Source organism: Oryctolagus cuniculus, chromosome 3 (genome assembly GCF_964237555.1).
Source record: "Oryctolagus cuniculus chromosome 3, mOryCun1.1, whole genome shotgun sequence".
NCBI classification, from domain to species: domain Eukaryota; kingdom Metazoa; phylum Chordata; class Mammalia; order Lagomorpha; family Leporidae; genus Oryctolagus; species Oryctolagus cuniculus.
Window position 1 is genome coordinate 85858151 of NC_091434.1, and position 15702 is coordinate 85873852.

Sequence of the window (15702 nt, forward strand, 5' to 3'; positions counted from 1 at the left end):
TGCTGTGTATACTAGTAAAATCTAGTGTGATGTTCTTCATGACCCCTCTTTGAGCATCTTCTGGGGAGTCCTCTCTATTGCCCAATTCCCAGTCCTTTTGCATTGGAGCCGTTACCCCTGCCTTGCATATTGAGCATCACTTTCCTCTAGTCACAATGGTAACTTTAGGTTTGTGCACAACACCCAAACAGAGCAAAGGAGACACAATGAATCACTTACTGAAAAATCCTGGAAACCAGTCTCTTTTTCTATTACAATTAAACATTTCACCATCACAAGGGGAAGTCTGAAGCTGTCAGAAGTCAACATGTTGTGCCTAGTGACTGAAACCAGCAAACTGGAAGGCTGAACTGAGAGGTAAAAAAGGAAAAGTTGATTTCAATGACATCATTTGAACTTCTGAATTCTTGTAGTCTCTGAAGCCCAGTATACCCCTTGAACCTTTCAGTTATGTGAACCAATAAATTATTTTGCTTAAGTCAATTTAAATTGGATTTTATAAACAAAAATGTTCTTAAGGGATACATTCTAATAGATATCTAAATTACAGTTAATAAATCAACTACATTTCATATCTCCATCCAAACTTACTCTTTTATTTTATTTTTTAAAAAGATTTATTTATTTGCAAATCAGAGTTACACAGAGAGAGGAAAGCCAGAGAGAGAGAGATAGAGAGAGAGAGAAAGAAAGAGAGAGAGAGAAAAAAGAGAGAGAGAGAGAGAGAGAGAGAGAGAGGTCTTCCATTTGCTGGTTCACTTCCCAAATGGCCACAACGGCCAGAGCTGTGCCGATCCGAAGCCAGGAGCCAATAGCTTTTCCCGGGTCTCCCACGTGGGTGGAAGGGCCCAAGAAGTTGGGCTATCTTCTACTGTTTTGTGGGTTCAGGGGGCCAAGGATTTGGGCCATCTTCTACTGCTTTCCCAGGGCATAGCAGAGAGCTGGATGGGAAGTGGAGCAGCTGGGTCTCAAACCTGCACCCACATGGGATGCCAGTGCTTCAGGCCAGGGAGTTAACCCATTGCGCCACAGCACTGGCCCCAAAACTTGCTCTTATTTCTCCTCTTAACATTTTTCTGGACTGTCTTCCCCAGGATCTAGCTCGAGATTCCTTGCTTTGCAACCTCACCAGAAGATTTCTGCAGTTGGCATTCCCACCTGCATCATTCTTTATCTAACCATGCTCCCATATCCCATTCACTTTTGTGATGTTGCTCTCTCCAATAGAAATAAGGAAAGAATGAGTGTCTTTTTTTTTTTACAGTGGCCACGTGTTCCCTCTGAAATCAAGTGTTGCCTGGAAGTGCTGAGGAGAGGACTTTACAGAATATCTGAAGAGAAGAAAGGTAGAACAATGTGTGAGTCGTCCCGGTAGTTCTGTAAGCTCCCACTGAGCTGATTTGGGCTCTTGAGGGTTTCAACAAAAGCTAGATGATGGTTTATTAGTGCTGAGTATCTTCAGGATGGTAGTAAATTTGCCCAAGCCCTTCCCTACTGATGTAATTTGTGGTTTATTTCCAGTGAAAGTTCCAGACTTTTGTACAAAGTGTCATTGAAAAGTGGGTATTCCTTACCACACATTATGTACGAGAAGCAGGTGCCTGATTCCAGGAGTCTCTGCGGAATCTGCTGGTTTTGTGCTCCCTTAACTCTACAATATGTGGTTGCCTGGAGTATTGGTTTGGAAAAATCTCCATTTCTCATGGTTACTGGCTTTGAATATCTTAGTACTGCCACTTATTCCAAAGTTCACCAAATGCCATGTTGTTTGAAGCTATTACTTTTGTGCATGACTTTGTGCTCTGCTTTCCTATTTCTTGTAGTTGGCTGACTTTGCTTTGCCATTCAATAATTTGTTGAGAGTATTATGCTCTTTTCAGTCACTAGGCCTTTATAGCTGCTCATTCTTCACACACACACTTAGCTGATTCAAACTTACCATTCCTTTGTTATAAGGCATTTCTACACAAAACAGTCTCTGACCCATGTTCTACCTTCACTCCTAATCTTGAATTGTATACTTCCTCTCTACAGTCCCACAGCACACTGCACTGTCCCATTTAAAATCATTTAACCCATTCTATTATTACTACATTTCAATACCTTCCCCACCCACTGACTGCACGTCTCAAGTAGAAAAAGATTTTATCATGCTTCCCATTAGTTGTTAGTGTCAAAGACAACACTTGCCTCACAGTATTTGTTGAATGAATTAATGGATGAATGATTATATGTGTATCCTAAAATCATTTAATCTCTATGGCATTTGAGTGTGAAAATAATTTAATCTCTATTATAAGTGTTCGGGTACATTGGGCATTTTTGAGAACACTTACAAGCCAATGACTTTTGCAGACTTCTTATGTAGGAAATATATATTTCCAGATTTGTGGCAAACTTATTAAATGTTGAGAATTTTTGAGGCAATTATAGCAATAGAAAGTTATTTTGTGAATTGCCTTTTTATGTAATCAAGCTTATACTCCTATGTACATGTTTATGAAATCAGTACTATTTACCTCATCACACAAGCCAAACCTTATAATAAGAGGTTAATTTCTGACAAACCTCAGAAATGAACAAGAATGCAATTTTAAAAAATTGAACACAAATAAATAGAAAATTTTACACTAAGTTCCAAATTTCTAGCTTATTTCTGAAAACTGGAAGTTTAGCAATAACAAGCACTCATTTCTACAAAAACACTAATTAGTGGAGTTAAGGAGTAGTCTCTCATTTTGAATGGATCTCATGTCCTTGGTTAGCTACAATCCTCAAGATTCATTTAGCCTTTTAACTATTGAAATATGTGTGAATTGAGTTGGGTGCAAAAGCTGAGGTATGTGAATTTAGTGCTCTATTTACAATTATGCCTCCTATGCTTTCTATGGTCATAGAAGTCTGGATTTCTCTAGACAAGTCCTTATATTGCAGTGGGTAGGTAGAGCTTACTGCATGAGAGGTGAGTGGTGAAGAATTTTGGTCTGTATTGGTCACTGGAGGAAAATCACTTAGGGGAAATATGCAGTCATAGTAAAAGTTCAACCGATGTTTGAATTTTTAACCAAGGACTCAGCAATTGTTTAGGAGAACTGGATGTGGCGGATTCTGTGGAGGTTGTGTAAAGACCAGCTAGGACCCTCAGATGGTAGCTACAACAATGCAGAGCAAAGGACTCTCAGTATATGAGACAACTATAACTGCAATAGCAACCAGCAACAGAACAGATAATCTCAATGAGTGCTTACAATGTAGGCAGTACATGAGTTATTTGAAAGCCAGGATCTGTTACCACATGTAATGTGACAAATTGCCAAGTATATAGCAATAGGCTTTAGTCAGCTTATTTGAATAAATGGATAACGTAAATTTGTAGTGTTAGGCAAGTTCTTCAAAGTTATAAAACTCTAGAAACCTTATCTTGGCTAATGACATTTTCACTATATTAGCTACTTCTTTCTTGAAGGCTTGAGACAGTAAAGACCTTTAGTATCAAAATGGGTGACATGCTTTCTGGTTGGCTTCTTGCTTCTCTTGGAGCCTGAATGATAGAACCAGACTTCTATGAGGAGGCTGAAGAGTCTGCAAATATATGTGAATTTTCCATTTCTAAAAATTAACACACCCTAAATTTGGCATAGAGATATGTTACTCATGTTTGGTTTGGGAAGCCTCCATGATGTGATGGTAGCAGGCATTTTTACCCCTTCTCCTTTTCCTTCTCAGGATAACACTGGAGTGGCTCTTTTCCAAGCATCAGAATTCTTCAATAATCTTTGGTTCTAAAAAGTAGATTTGTAGGTGCTTTATTGCAAAAATTAAGTTTGGTTATATGTGAAAATAACTGAAAAGTAGACCAAAGCACAAAAATGAAATGAATATCTGTTCTGTTGTTGGTTGCTGTTGCAGTTATAGTTGTCTCATATGCTGAGAGGCCTTTGCTCCACATTGTTGTAGCTACCATCTGAGGGTCCTAGCGGGTCTTTACATCAATTGCCTATATATTTTCTTAAGGACATTTTTTTTTTTTTGACAGGCAGAGTTAGACAGTGAGAAAGAGAGAGAGAGACAGAGAGAAAGGACTTCCTTTTCCATTGGTTCACTCCCCAAATGGCTGCCACGGCTGGCACTGCGCCAATCCGAATCCAGGAGCTAGGTGCTTCCTCCTGGTCTCCCATGTGGGTGCAGGGCCCAAGCACTTGGGCCATCCTTCGCTGCCTTCCTGCGCCACAGCAGAGCTGGACTGGAAGAGGAGCAACTGAGACAGAACCGGCGTCCCAACCGAGACTAGAACCCGGAGTGCCGGTGCCGCAGGTGGAGAGTTAGCCTAGTGAGCCGGTGGTGCTGGCCGGGAATTTTTTTCTAATCCATGAAATGTTTCTTTTCAGTTTATCTTGATCATGTTTACATGTTTGATTAGCACACAGCAGGAAGCTCAGGCTCAAAGTAATCCAAGATCAGTTGTATGCTAAATTGGAAGGGCGAGAATGAGAATATGGAAAGATGGTAGATCTAAAAGAATTAGGTCAAAGTCAAAGCCAGAACTTAGTTGCTGGGTCAGCAATAATACCGTGTATTCAGAGAGGAGTTAAACCATCTCTGTGGCCTCCACTTTTCTAGTGGTGAAAGGTGGTGGCTATGATAAATTTATGTAACTGTTCCACTTTGCAGAATAATTGTGCAACTACAGTGAAACACATCGATACATGTTAAATGACTTAAATCAAAGTTGAATTTCTAAATTTCTTATTTGGTTCTCAGAAGAATTATGCTTCCTATGAAAATGGGAAATGTCATTGAGAGTCCCATTTCCAACCAATATAGAGCTTTGATATAGCAAAATCATGGACAGACAGTGGTTTTCATTTATTGTTGACAACTGTTCAGAACAGGGTTTCCAGAGTTAAGTGAGTTTCATTTCCATTGATTGTACAGGAAAAACACAAGACTGATGCCTAAAGTTATCAGTAAAACAAAGAAATCTTTCATAGCATTTTTCATCTTGTTCCTTTCATTTTGGATTTGTAACCCTTCTTCTATTCTTGTCCTCTTTGTAACTCTCTTTAGTGTGATTATTTCATATTTTAAATTTGAAATGTTATTCCTCTGGTTAAAACAACTAGCCTTAAGGACCTGAATTCAACTGTCCATACCTTTTCCTCCATGTTAGTATGGAATTCTTCTCATTTTTCTTTTTCTTAATATTTATTTATTTATTTGAAAGTCAGACTTACACAGAGAGAGGAGAGGCAGAGAGAGAGAAAGAGAGAGAGAGAGAGAGATCTTCCATCTGATGGTTCACTCCCCAATTGGCCGCAACAGCTGGAGCTGTGCCCACCCAAAGCCAGGAGCCAGGAGCTTCTTCTGGGTCTCCCACACAGGTGCAGGGGCCCAAGGACTTGGGCCATCTTCCACTGCTTTCCCAGGCCATAGCAGAGAGCTGGATCCAAAGTAGAGCAGCCAGGCCTCGAACTGCTCCCATATAGGATGCCGGCACTTCAGGCCAGGGCGTTAACCCACTGCGCCACAGTGCTGGCCCCTTCTCATTTTTCTCTAAGGTTCTACCACTGGTCTTTGAGTTCTTCAAAGATGTCAAATAGTTTCCAGACCCAAGGCCCTCTCACATGTTGTTGTCCCCACAGTTTGCTGACAATCTGCTTGCCACTCTTGCTGGTCTTAGTTTCAAGCACTCTTTCTTCTAGACCCTTTCCTTGACCACACAGCCTGAGTTTGCTTGCTGCTTCATAACTGTTATTTTCATTGCATGCATCAGAATGAACAAGTAAATATTTATTAAAATGTTTACTTTATATCCTTTGAACTTCAAGCTACTTGAGGGTAGGTGCATGTGTGTTTTATACACCCTTAAATGTGGTAACATATTTGTTATATAGTTGGAGTAAATAATATTTTGATTGAGTGAATATATATTATATGGAAGTGTAAACTTGAGATTAAAAAATAATGAATTTTGCATTATTTCAGTTTTCAATACTAAAATTTCTTAGCCTAATAACAAATTCTAAGCTGTTGCAAAATGCTTGTTTTGAAATGTGTGGAATAAACAAATGCATGTTGAAGTAACTCGCATCTGAGACACTAGGATGTGCTGAATCACAGCATACTCTTTTCCAGATAAATGTAGTTCTATGTTTTGCCCTTTGTTTTCACATGGAAAATGTAATTCCACGTAGGAAAACATTGCAAAAGTCTATAAGCATATAAGTCATCTTGGGCTGGCTGTGCTTATAAAGGATTTTCAGCAATGGGTAGACCCTTATTTCTATTGCTCAGGGTTCCCTCGCTTATAGAATTGAAATTTCTTTTCCAAATAATGCAAATTTAATTAGGGATAGCTATGCATTGATGTTTTGTATTCTTCATTGTTCCATGGTGATGGAATTAGGAAACAAGCTGGCAGGGTTAGAGTTGTGGTGGTAGTTTTGCTGATCAGCATTGTTCATCTTTCAAATTCTGTGAAATTTCATCACTGGCATGTAGAATCAGTTTTTCAAGGATATCTGACTTGGACAAAGAGAAAAATATGCTTAGATTTCCTGGGAGGAAAATCTTATAAGTGTATATATTAAGGTCTTTGTGTTTGTTACAAAATACTTACCTTGATTAAAATTTACCTTTGATACCTGAATGCATTTGGGTGTTTTTATTTATTTTGATAATTTTAATAATTATTTTATTTATTTAATAGGCAGGAAAGAGAGACAGAGACAGAGAGAGAGATATCTCCCATCTTATTTTGTTTTTTAAAGAGTTTCTTGGGAGTAAAAATGTAGAACTAGGGGATTGAAATTTAAATCCTAAATAATATTACAGGAAAACTAAGTTCTTTCAGTATGTTGCATACATGTATAGTTCCATTTAATGCATACTACTGATTCCACATTTTCTCATGCACACATACAAAAATATATACAGCAAAACATGTGGTACTCTTTTCTTAGTTTCGCAAGAATGCTTTAGGAGAAATCAACTTGGAATCCTCACTTCTAGACTTCTCAATTTGAGGTTTTGAATATGACCTGGGTTGATACAATGGAAATTCCATGAGAACAAGAACTTTGTTCATTACTGTGTTCTTGGTTGCTTAATATTTTTTTTTTTTTTTTGACAGGCAGAGTGGACAGTGAGAGAGAGAGAGAGACAGAGAGAAAGGTCTTCCTTTTGCTGTTGGTTCACCCTCCAATGGCCGCCGTGATGGCAGGAGCCAGGTACTTATCCTGGTCTCCCATGGGGTGCAGGGCCCAAGGACTCGGGCCATCCTCCACTGCACTCCCTGGCCACAGCAGAGAGCTGGCCTGGAAGAGGGGCAACCGGGACAGAATCCGGCGCCCCAACCGGGACTAGAACCCGGTGTGCCGGCGCCGCAAGGGGGAGGATTAGCCTAATGAGCCACGGCGCCGGCCAGTTGCTTAATATTATGTTTGGTACATAGTTAGCACCCATTCAATATTTACAGATTGAATTTATTTTTCTTCTATTGTCCAGGATACCCATGGTATTTGGTGTGATACTGTGTGCTGATCACTGACCAGATAGATAATAACAATATTTAGTTGAATTGGATTTAATGACAGTCCTGGGAAATTTTGGGCAACATCTAGAGATTGAATGCTACTCTTAGCTAGTATCTGTTTGTGAATTTGCTCCTCCAATGGCTCTTCTTACATTACTCATGTTATCCTTACAACATCCAAAACTAGAGTAAGAAATGATCTTAATTTACAGAAGAGAAATTGAAGTACACAGCGATTAAATGATTTTCTCAAAGTCCTATATCAAATGAGGATTTAAATCTGGGTTTTCTAGCTCTAGGATCTGTATTCTTAAATCACTATGCTAGACTGCCTCTCCAGTTTGATCAATGGGGGCTTATAAATTGTTCAATATTAAACGAGAAATTGATATATTTTTTAGCCCCAGGATAAAGAGGGACATGCACATTACAGGCAGTTTTTAATGGGAAAGTCAGATAACTTTGTGATGTCACTTTATTTTAATGATTTCATGGTCTGTCTACACATGATTCTGGAATATTAAACATTTACACACACATCCATGCATAAAATCATAAATTTGTATGTAAATATGTATATCACACACACATACAGATATATATGTACATCTATGTCTCTCTCTCTCTCTATATATATATAGTTTGATTAAATGTTTGGCAAAATGTGTATGGATCTTTTGGATTCTTATTATCTGTGTATATAATATATATCAGAATTTTTTCCATAGTCCATAATTTACACTAGAGTTTATTTTTGGTGTTCAGTATTATATTGTTTTTGACAAATGCATAATTATATGTGTTCATCATTTTAGTATCATTTAGGGGGGATTTTGCTTGCCCTGGACATCCTCTGTGGCTCTCTTGTTCATCTCTCTCACCCACCAATGCATAGAAACCATTGCTGTTTATTCTGAGAGACAAATTTCCAAAGATGAAAGGGCAGCAAAGCTATAATCTGTCTAGAAAGTCAATTGATTTATGAAAAAACTATAAATTGTAGTTGAACTCCTTAGAATTGTATCTATGAACTACATGAAATATGATCTTTCTACTAATAAAAACTTAATTATTTAAAAAATAAAAGAGAAATGACAAATGTTTGAGGAGACATATATGTTAATTAACCTGATTTGATCATTATACATTGTATACATCTATTGAATTATCAAACTGTATACCATAAGTATGTATAACTTTTACCTGTTAATTAAATTTTTAAAAAATCTTAAAGAAAATTAAAACAGTTCAGAAAGAGTAGAAAAACTGCTTCCCTTTGTCACAAATTTATAATTTATTGTCTTCTAAAGAGATTTGTATATTTAGTTTAACCACTGTTATCAAATTTTGTAAACTAGAGATATGTTCTTTAAATGAATATTTTACTTTTTATTTACATAAAGAGAACAAATTTCATATATATAGTTTTTAGGGCCTGGTGATATTTCCCACCCTCCTGACCCTCCTTCCATCACTCCCTCTCTCCCACCTTGCCTCTTCCTTCTTTTTTTATTCTTCTTTTAATTTTTACAATGATATCCTTAGTGAAATAAGCCAGTCCCAAAAAGTCAAATATCATGTGTTTTCCCTGATTTGTTGTAACTGATATACAGAGTGTAAAAAATGTAATGTATGTGAGTGAAATTGACATTTTGAGGTTTGGTTTTTGCTTGTAGTCTTTGTCTACACTCTCGAGTAACAATGGTTTTTTTATAGAAAGCTTTTATTTAATAAATATAAATTTCATAAGTATAACTTTTGGATTATAGCAGTTCTACCCTCATACCCGCACTCCTACCCTCAAACCATCCCACCTCCGACTCCCTCTCCCATCCCATTCTTCATTAAGCTTCATTTTTTTTTATTTGACAGCTAGAGTTAGACAGTGAGAGAGAGACAGAGAGGAAGGTCTTCCCTCCGTTGATTCACCCCTCAAATGGCTGCTACAGCCGGAGATAGGCCGATCCGAAGCCAGGAGCCAGGTACTTCCTCCTGGTCTCTGACATGGGTGCAGCCACCCAAGCACTTGGTCCATCCCACACCACCTTTCTGGGCCACAGCATAGAGCTGGACTGGAAGAGGAGCAGCCGGGACTAGAACCTGGCACCCAAATGGGATGCCGGCGCCCCAAGTGGAGAATTAACCAAGTGAGCCACGGGGCAGGCCCCAAAGCTTCATTTTTTAATTTTCTTTATATAAAGAAGATCAACTCTATACTAAGTAAAGATTTTAACAGTTTACACACACATAGATGCACAAAGTATAAAGTACTGTTTGAAGACTAGTTTTACCATTAATTCTCATAGTACAATACATTAAGGACAGAGGTCCTGCATGGCGAGCAAATGCACAGTGACTCCTGTTGTTAATTTAACAATTGACGCTCTTATTTATGATGTCAGGCATCACCAGAGGCTCTTGTCATGAGCTGCCAAGGCTGTGGAAGCCTCTCGAGTTCACCAACTCCAATCTTATTTAGACAAGGCCATAGTCAAAGTGGAAGTTCTCTCCTCCCTTCAGAGAAAGGTGCCTCCTTCTTCGATGGCCCGTTCTTTCCGCTGGGATCTCACTCACAGAGATCTTTCATTTAGGTGTTTGTGTGTTGTTGTTTTGTTTCGTTTTTTTTTTTTTTTTTGCCACAGTGTCTTGGCTTTCTATTCCTGAGATACTCTCATGGGCTTTTTAGCCAGATTCAAATGCCTTAAGTGTTGATTCTGAGGCCAGAATGAATAGTGATTTTTTTCTACTTACTGCTTCTTGAATTCTTTATTTTGTGGAGGGTTAAGCTGATAATTATAGAGTAAATTGAAAGTATGTCTTTAAATGAATTTTAAAATTTTTGGGAATAATTACTGAAATAGTTGAAAAATAACATGCATATAATGTATGTATATTTCCAAATATCATTCTTAAGGAAAACTTGAAGCATACTCCATTATGAACAGACTCACTTTAGTAAGTCTTTTATTGATTGACATTTTAGTTGTCTTTGGCTATTTGTTTTTATAAATAATAATATAGGCCGGTGCTGCGGCTCACTGGGCTAATCCTCCACCTGCGGCACCGGCACACCGGGTTCTAGTCCCAGTCAGAGCGCAGGATTCTGTCCCAGTTGCTCCTCTTCCAGTCCACTTCTCTGCTGTGGCCCGGGAGTGCAGTGGGGGATGGCCCAAGTCCTTGGGCCCTGCACCCCATGGGAGACCAGGAGAAGCACCTGGCTCCTGGCTTTGGATCAGCATGGTGTGCCAGCCGCAGCGTGCTGGCCGCAACGGCTATTTGGGGGTGAACCAACGAAAAAAAGGAAGACCTTTCTCTCTGTCTCTTTCTCTCTCTCACTGCCCACTCTGCCTGTCAAAAAATAAAAAATAAAAAAATAAATAATAATATAATAATATAATAATATTTTATAAATAAATATTTTATAAATAATAATGTAATCCTTATGGTTGTCTGCATTTCTGTTTAAACGGAATTGTTTATTCCCTTAGTCTATTAGAATATACATTTTAAATTTTAAAAGCCACTACTCCAATTACTCTTTTTTTAAGATTTTTAAAAAATTTTTATTTTAAAGACATAGTTACAGAGATAGACACACAGAGAGAAAGCTCTTCCATCTGTTGGTTCACTCCCCAAATGGCTGTAATGGCCAGAACTGAGCTGATCTGAAGCCAGGAGCCAGGAGCTTCCTCCAGGTTTTCCACATGGGTACAGGGGCCCAAGCACTTGGGCCATTTTCCATTTCTTTCCCAGGACATTGCAAGAGAGTAAGACCAGAAGAGGAGTATTCAGGACATGAACTGGCACCCCTATGGGATACCATTTTTGCAGGCGGGGGCTTTAACCGGTCTGCATCACAGCACTGGCACTCTCCAATTACTCTTAAAAGGTGATATTTATTTACATGTTTACCAAAAGAATGAGTGTCCTATTTTCTTGAATCCATTATTGATTAAATTGCAAATCCATTAAGCAAAAATTAGAATACATTTGAAAATATTTATCTAAATTATTTATTAAAAAGTTAGAGAATGATGGAGAGGAAGAGACAGAGAGAAAGTAATCTTCCATTTGCTGGCTTACTCCCGAAATATCACAACAACCAGGGCCAATGTATCCCAATGCCAGGAGCAAGAAACTGTGTCTGGGTCTCTCATGTGGGTGGCAGCAACCCAAGCACTTGGGTCATTATCTGTTGCCTCCCAGGCATATTATCAGGAAACTGGATCCAAAGTACGGAGTAGCGGGTACTCTAACTAGGCACTCCGATATTGCACGTGGACATCCCAAGTGGTGGCAAAACCCACTGCCCCACAATGCCTACTTCTAGAATAGATTTTATTTTTTAATGACATTCGATATATGTTTGTAAGTTATTCTCTTCTCACAGTAAAATTCCTTTATTCAAATTGTTGGGTTGTTGCTTCTTACTGATTTACCTGAGCTTTTCATCATTTATTTTCTTAATTTTTCCTTTTACAAACCTTCTTAGTTATAATGTCTGTCTCACAATAAGGAACTTTGATAAGCAGGTCTATAAAATGGGATAAAGATATTTCCAATTCCTCATAGAAACTTTCCTCAAAATTTTAGCAGAGAGCACTTTAATCACTTTAATCAGATAAATAGGTAGCATACTCTCAACAAAATACTGTAAATAGGAGGTGAATAAGCTAATCTGAAGAAAGTGTTTTACTATTACTGTTCCTATTAGTAGTCTTGTGTTCTTCAGGTTTGACTATCATTTTAAATTATATTTTTAGCCTGTAGATTTTTATTGTAATATATGCTTTGTCATGTTCTTGCTAGACTTTTTTAAACTCAGCCCCAACTTAGGGAAATCCTTCATGTCCTTTAACTATTGTTTTAGCTTTTAAATTTGGGGGAACCAGTATCAGCAGGAGAATTTCTTTAAAAAATTCTGTAAGACATGAACAAAAATATTCCATGCTCTGTTCTGATTCTAATCAAAATAAGTATTCCTTCTTTTTACTCACAATTTTAATTCTGAAGAAGCAACTGAAGTAACTGGATCATTTCTTTTCTCCACTGTTTTGCACTGAAAAAAATTGATATTGATATGATTCTTAGTAAAAACAACAAAACATATCCATTAAATCTCTTAATTTATGTATTTACCTCTTTAATCAAATATTTTAATTCCAAGAATTTTCAATTATTGATGTGAAAATACTTTTTAAAATCCCATGTAAATTTGAATCTAATGTTTTTCTTAAGATGTGAAGCTCATACTGATTATTTAACAATGGAAGATATTTTTGGATAAATGTACCCCATAAGAATCTCTTAAAAATACTTAAATAGCACATAAGTAGGTTTCAATATACTGCCTTTTATATGAATGAAGGAATTCCAGGTGTTACACGAAATATTAATGCTGGGAATTTTGATAGCTACAGCATATCAACTTCTTGAATTTCACTGAGATCAGAGCAGCTAATTTTCCATTTGTTAACCCAAATTGTGTATTTTGAGTGCTTTAGTTGTTTACATGTATGATAAAGCCTAAAATGATATGAATTTCATCCTTCCTAATTTCATGCTGAAAAACATTTTTTCTTTGAATGTTGTTGTCATCATTGACAAATACTTTTTCTTGAATAGTAGGGATTATATCAGGGTAATTTATTATAAAATGTTGATGCTGATCTTAATTTTAGAGCATCAAATTTATTTTTAAAATTAAAACTTTTATTTTATTGCCAATTACTCTAAATATATGAATCATACAGAGGTGAAAAATTGATTCTAAATAATCAAAATGACTTCATTTAATACTATATGATTGATTTTGACTTTCTGTATATTTCTAAATTTCAGTCTGTGATTTTACTCATTTCAAATAATGTATGTTTTCATTTCCTATCAATTGTTTTAGTAAGAATTGAAATGCTTATTATAAGCTATATAATTTTATATAATGAAGATTGTTTTTGAAATATTAATACCATCTCTTTAAAACATATAATGTTCTTTAATACCTGTGTTTAGTGAGTTAATATAAAGAAAAACATTTTTACTATTCTAAGAAATATGTTGTTATTCTAAAACTATATGACTTTAGAAATGTATTTTGAATGTAGTCATCATAATCTATTTCTTTCCATATTAAAACATATGGAACACCTAAAAATAAACAAATCTGGGTGTGCATGCATTCAGAGCTAAAAACTTCCTTGTACTTTACTTTACTCAGCTGCTACTAGATGCTAAGTTACTTTTGCTAAAAAAAATTAAGATTACATTTACGATACTGTAAAATAAAGGAGTACATTCTGTAAAATTTACGTCTTAAATTAATGTCCAATTTTACTTTAAAGCATCACACTTCACACTGATTGCATGATTCATTCACTCAATTAAGATTTGTTTATTGTCTAATGGACACTAAACAAGTTGGTGTACCTTGGGAATATTGACAGAAGAAAAGATTCTTCAACTTGTGGAAAAAAAGAAAAAATACATTCTTAATAGTATAGCTGCATGCAATGAGAAAAGTATCAATGGAAGCCCTAGGAATCAAATGGATGTACAAACCAGCCTTACCAAGAATAGTAAATATTATATCCATACAAAGGAGGGGAGAAGCTCAAAGGCAATATAATGATATCTTTTGTATTGCAGAAATCTCTATGGATTCTGGAATGTAGAAAATAAACAAGTGTGTGAAGGAAAAATGATTCAAAGACATGGCAAAATTATCAAGTGCAAATTAAACAGTAATTAAAAATGCTCTTAATAATTTGGGGGAGCATTACTTCATATATCCTATCATAACTAAAAGTTTCTGTCTGAAAAATTCAAAGTATTTTTTTCTTGAGGGTGAATCTCATAATTTTTATTTAACCTGCCTAGGGATGAGCTATTAGTGATAAACAAAGGTAACAACTTCATCATTGGGCTTTCATGGCTCAGAAGTTTACACCAAAAAAAAAAAAAAAAAAAAGATGCCAAAATGTACTATGAGAATTAAGTCAAAAAGAGCAGATCAAACCAATTTGGAGACTGAAAGTCAAAGTTCTAAACTTTTGGGTATATATAGCTCAGCTCTTTGAAATGTAAATTTGCCCTCAAAATGAATTTTATAAAGCTTAAACCTCTCTACTAATTTTTTGACACTTGAGAAAACTGAAGAATTTGTAAAAATACATTTCACCTGCTTACTTTTTTCAGTAATACCCTACAGTACAGTCTTGTTTTTTTAATTGTGCTCCTTCAGTCAGAAACTGACAAAACTGTTGAAATATGGTCACTCATACACTAGTCAGTCACACTCTGATAATGTGTCTGTCATCATGTTAAAACAGTCATTTGCTGACATATTTTATGGCCATGAACATGTTTCAGAAACCAGTAAAAAGGATTGGCCTTTAAAAAATAAGCAAGAGTAGCATTTCCTTCTAGTGAAACGACATATAATTTGAAATAATAGAGTGTCAATAGTGACTACAGGAAATTGCTAGAAAGGGGACATTTCCCAGTCCACTTTTATCCAGGAAAAAGTAGTTCTTTTTAAGCTAGCAAACACTTTATTGAATTAAAAGCATCTTTGTCAAATTCTGAAATGTTTATTGCGCAAGATTTGGAGTTCTGAACTTCTCTAAACATGTGGAACAGTAATTTTGTAAAGAATAAATGTTAATGCTATACAAAATAGCATTGTAATCTCAACATTTCTCATTTGTATGAGACCGTGTCCAAATTGACTTTTACATTTAGAGACTTCTATTAGGAAGTATAATAATAGTCATGGAAAATTTATTGACAGAAACATACACATTCACATAGACTAGCTTGTGCCCAACAGTTTGGTTTATCCCAAAAGCTCTTAAGAAACATCACAGATTAACTCCAATTATTTAATAGATAGGAAACAGTTTTGACAATAATAAAGCATAGACAATCAAGCAAGATTATACAGATTCACAATAATTTGTTACATGACATTGAAGTTGGCAAAAATAAATACTTTAGTATATCCCTAAAGTAGTGCCTTTCCAGAGTGAAAAATTTACTTAAATTAAAAATACTTGTTAGTTCCCACCCTGCATTAAAATTTATACAAGAAAATATCATATTCTTTCTGTAATATTTTAAGTAGGATATTCATATATAATTCAAATATCTCATTCTGGAGACATGAAAAC

General features: G+C 36.1%; 1 pseudogene; it reads left to right on the forward strand.

Moving 5' to 3' along the window:
* Window positions 1-6553, forward strand: part of LOC100355540 (angiogenic factor with G patch and FHA domains 1 pseudogene) — a 174231-nt pseudogene extending 167678 nt beyond the window's left edge.
* The last annotated feature ends 9149 nt before the right edge of the window (window positions 6554-15702 follow it).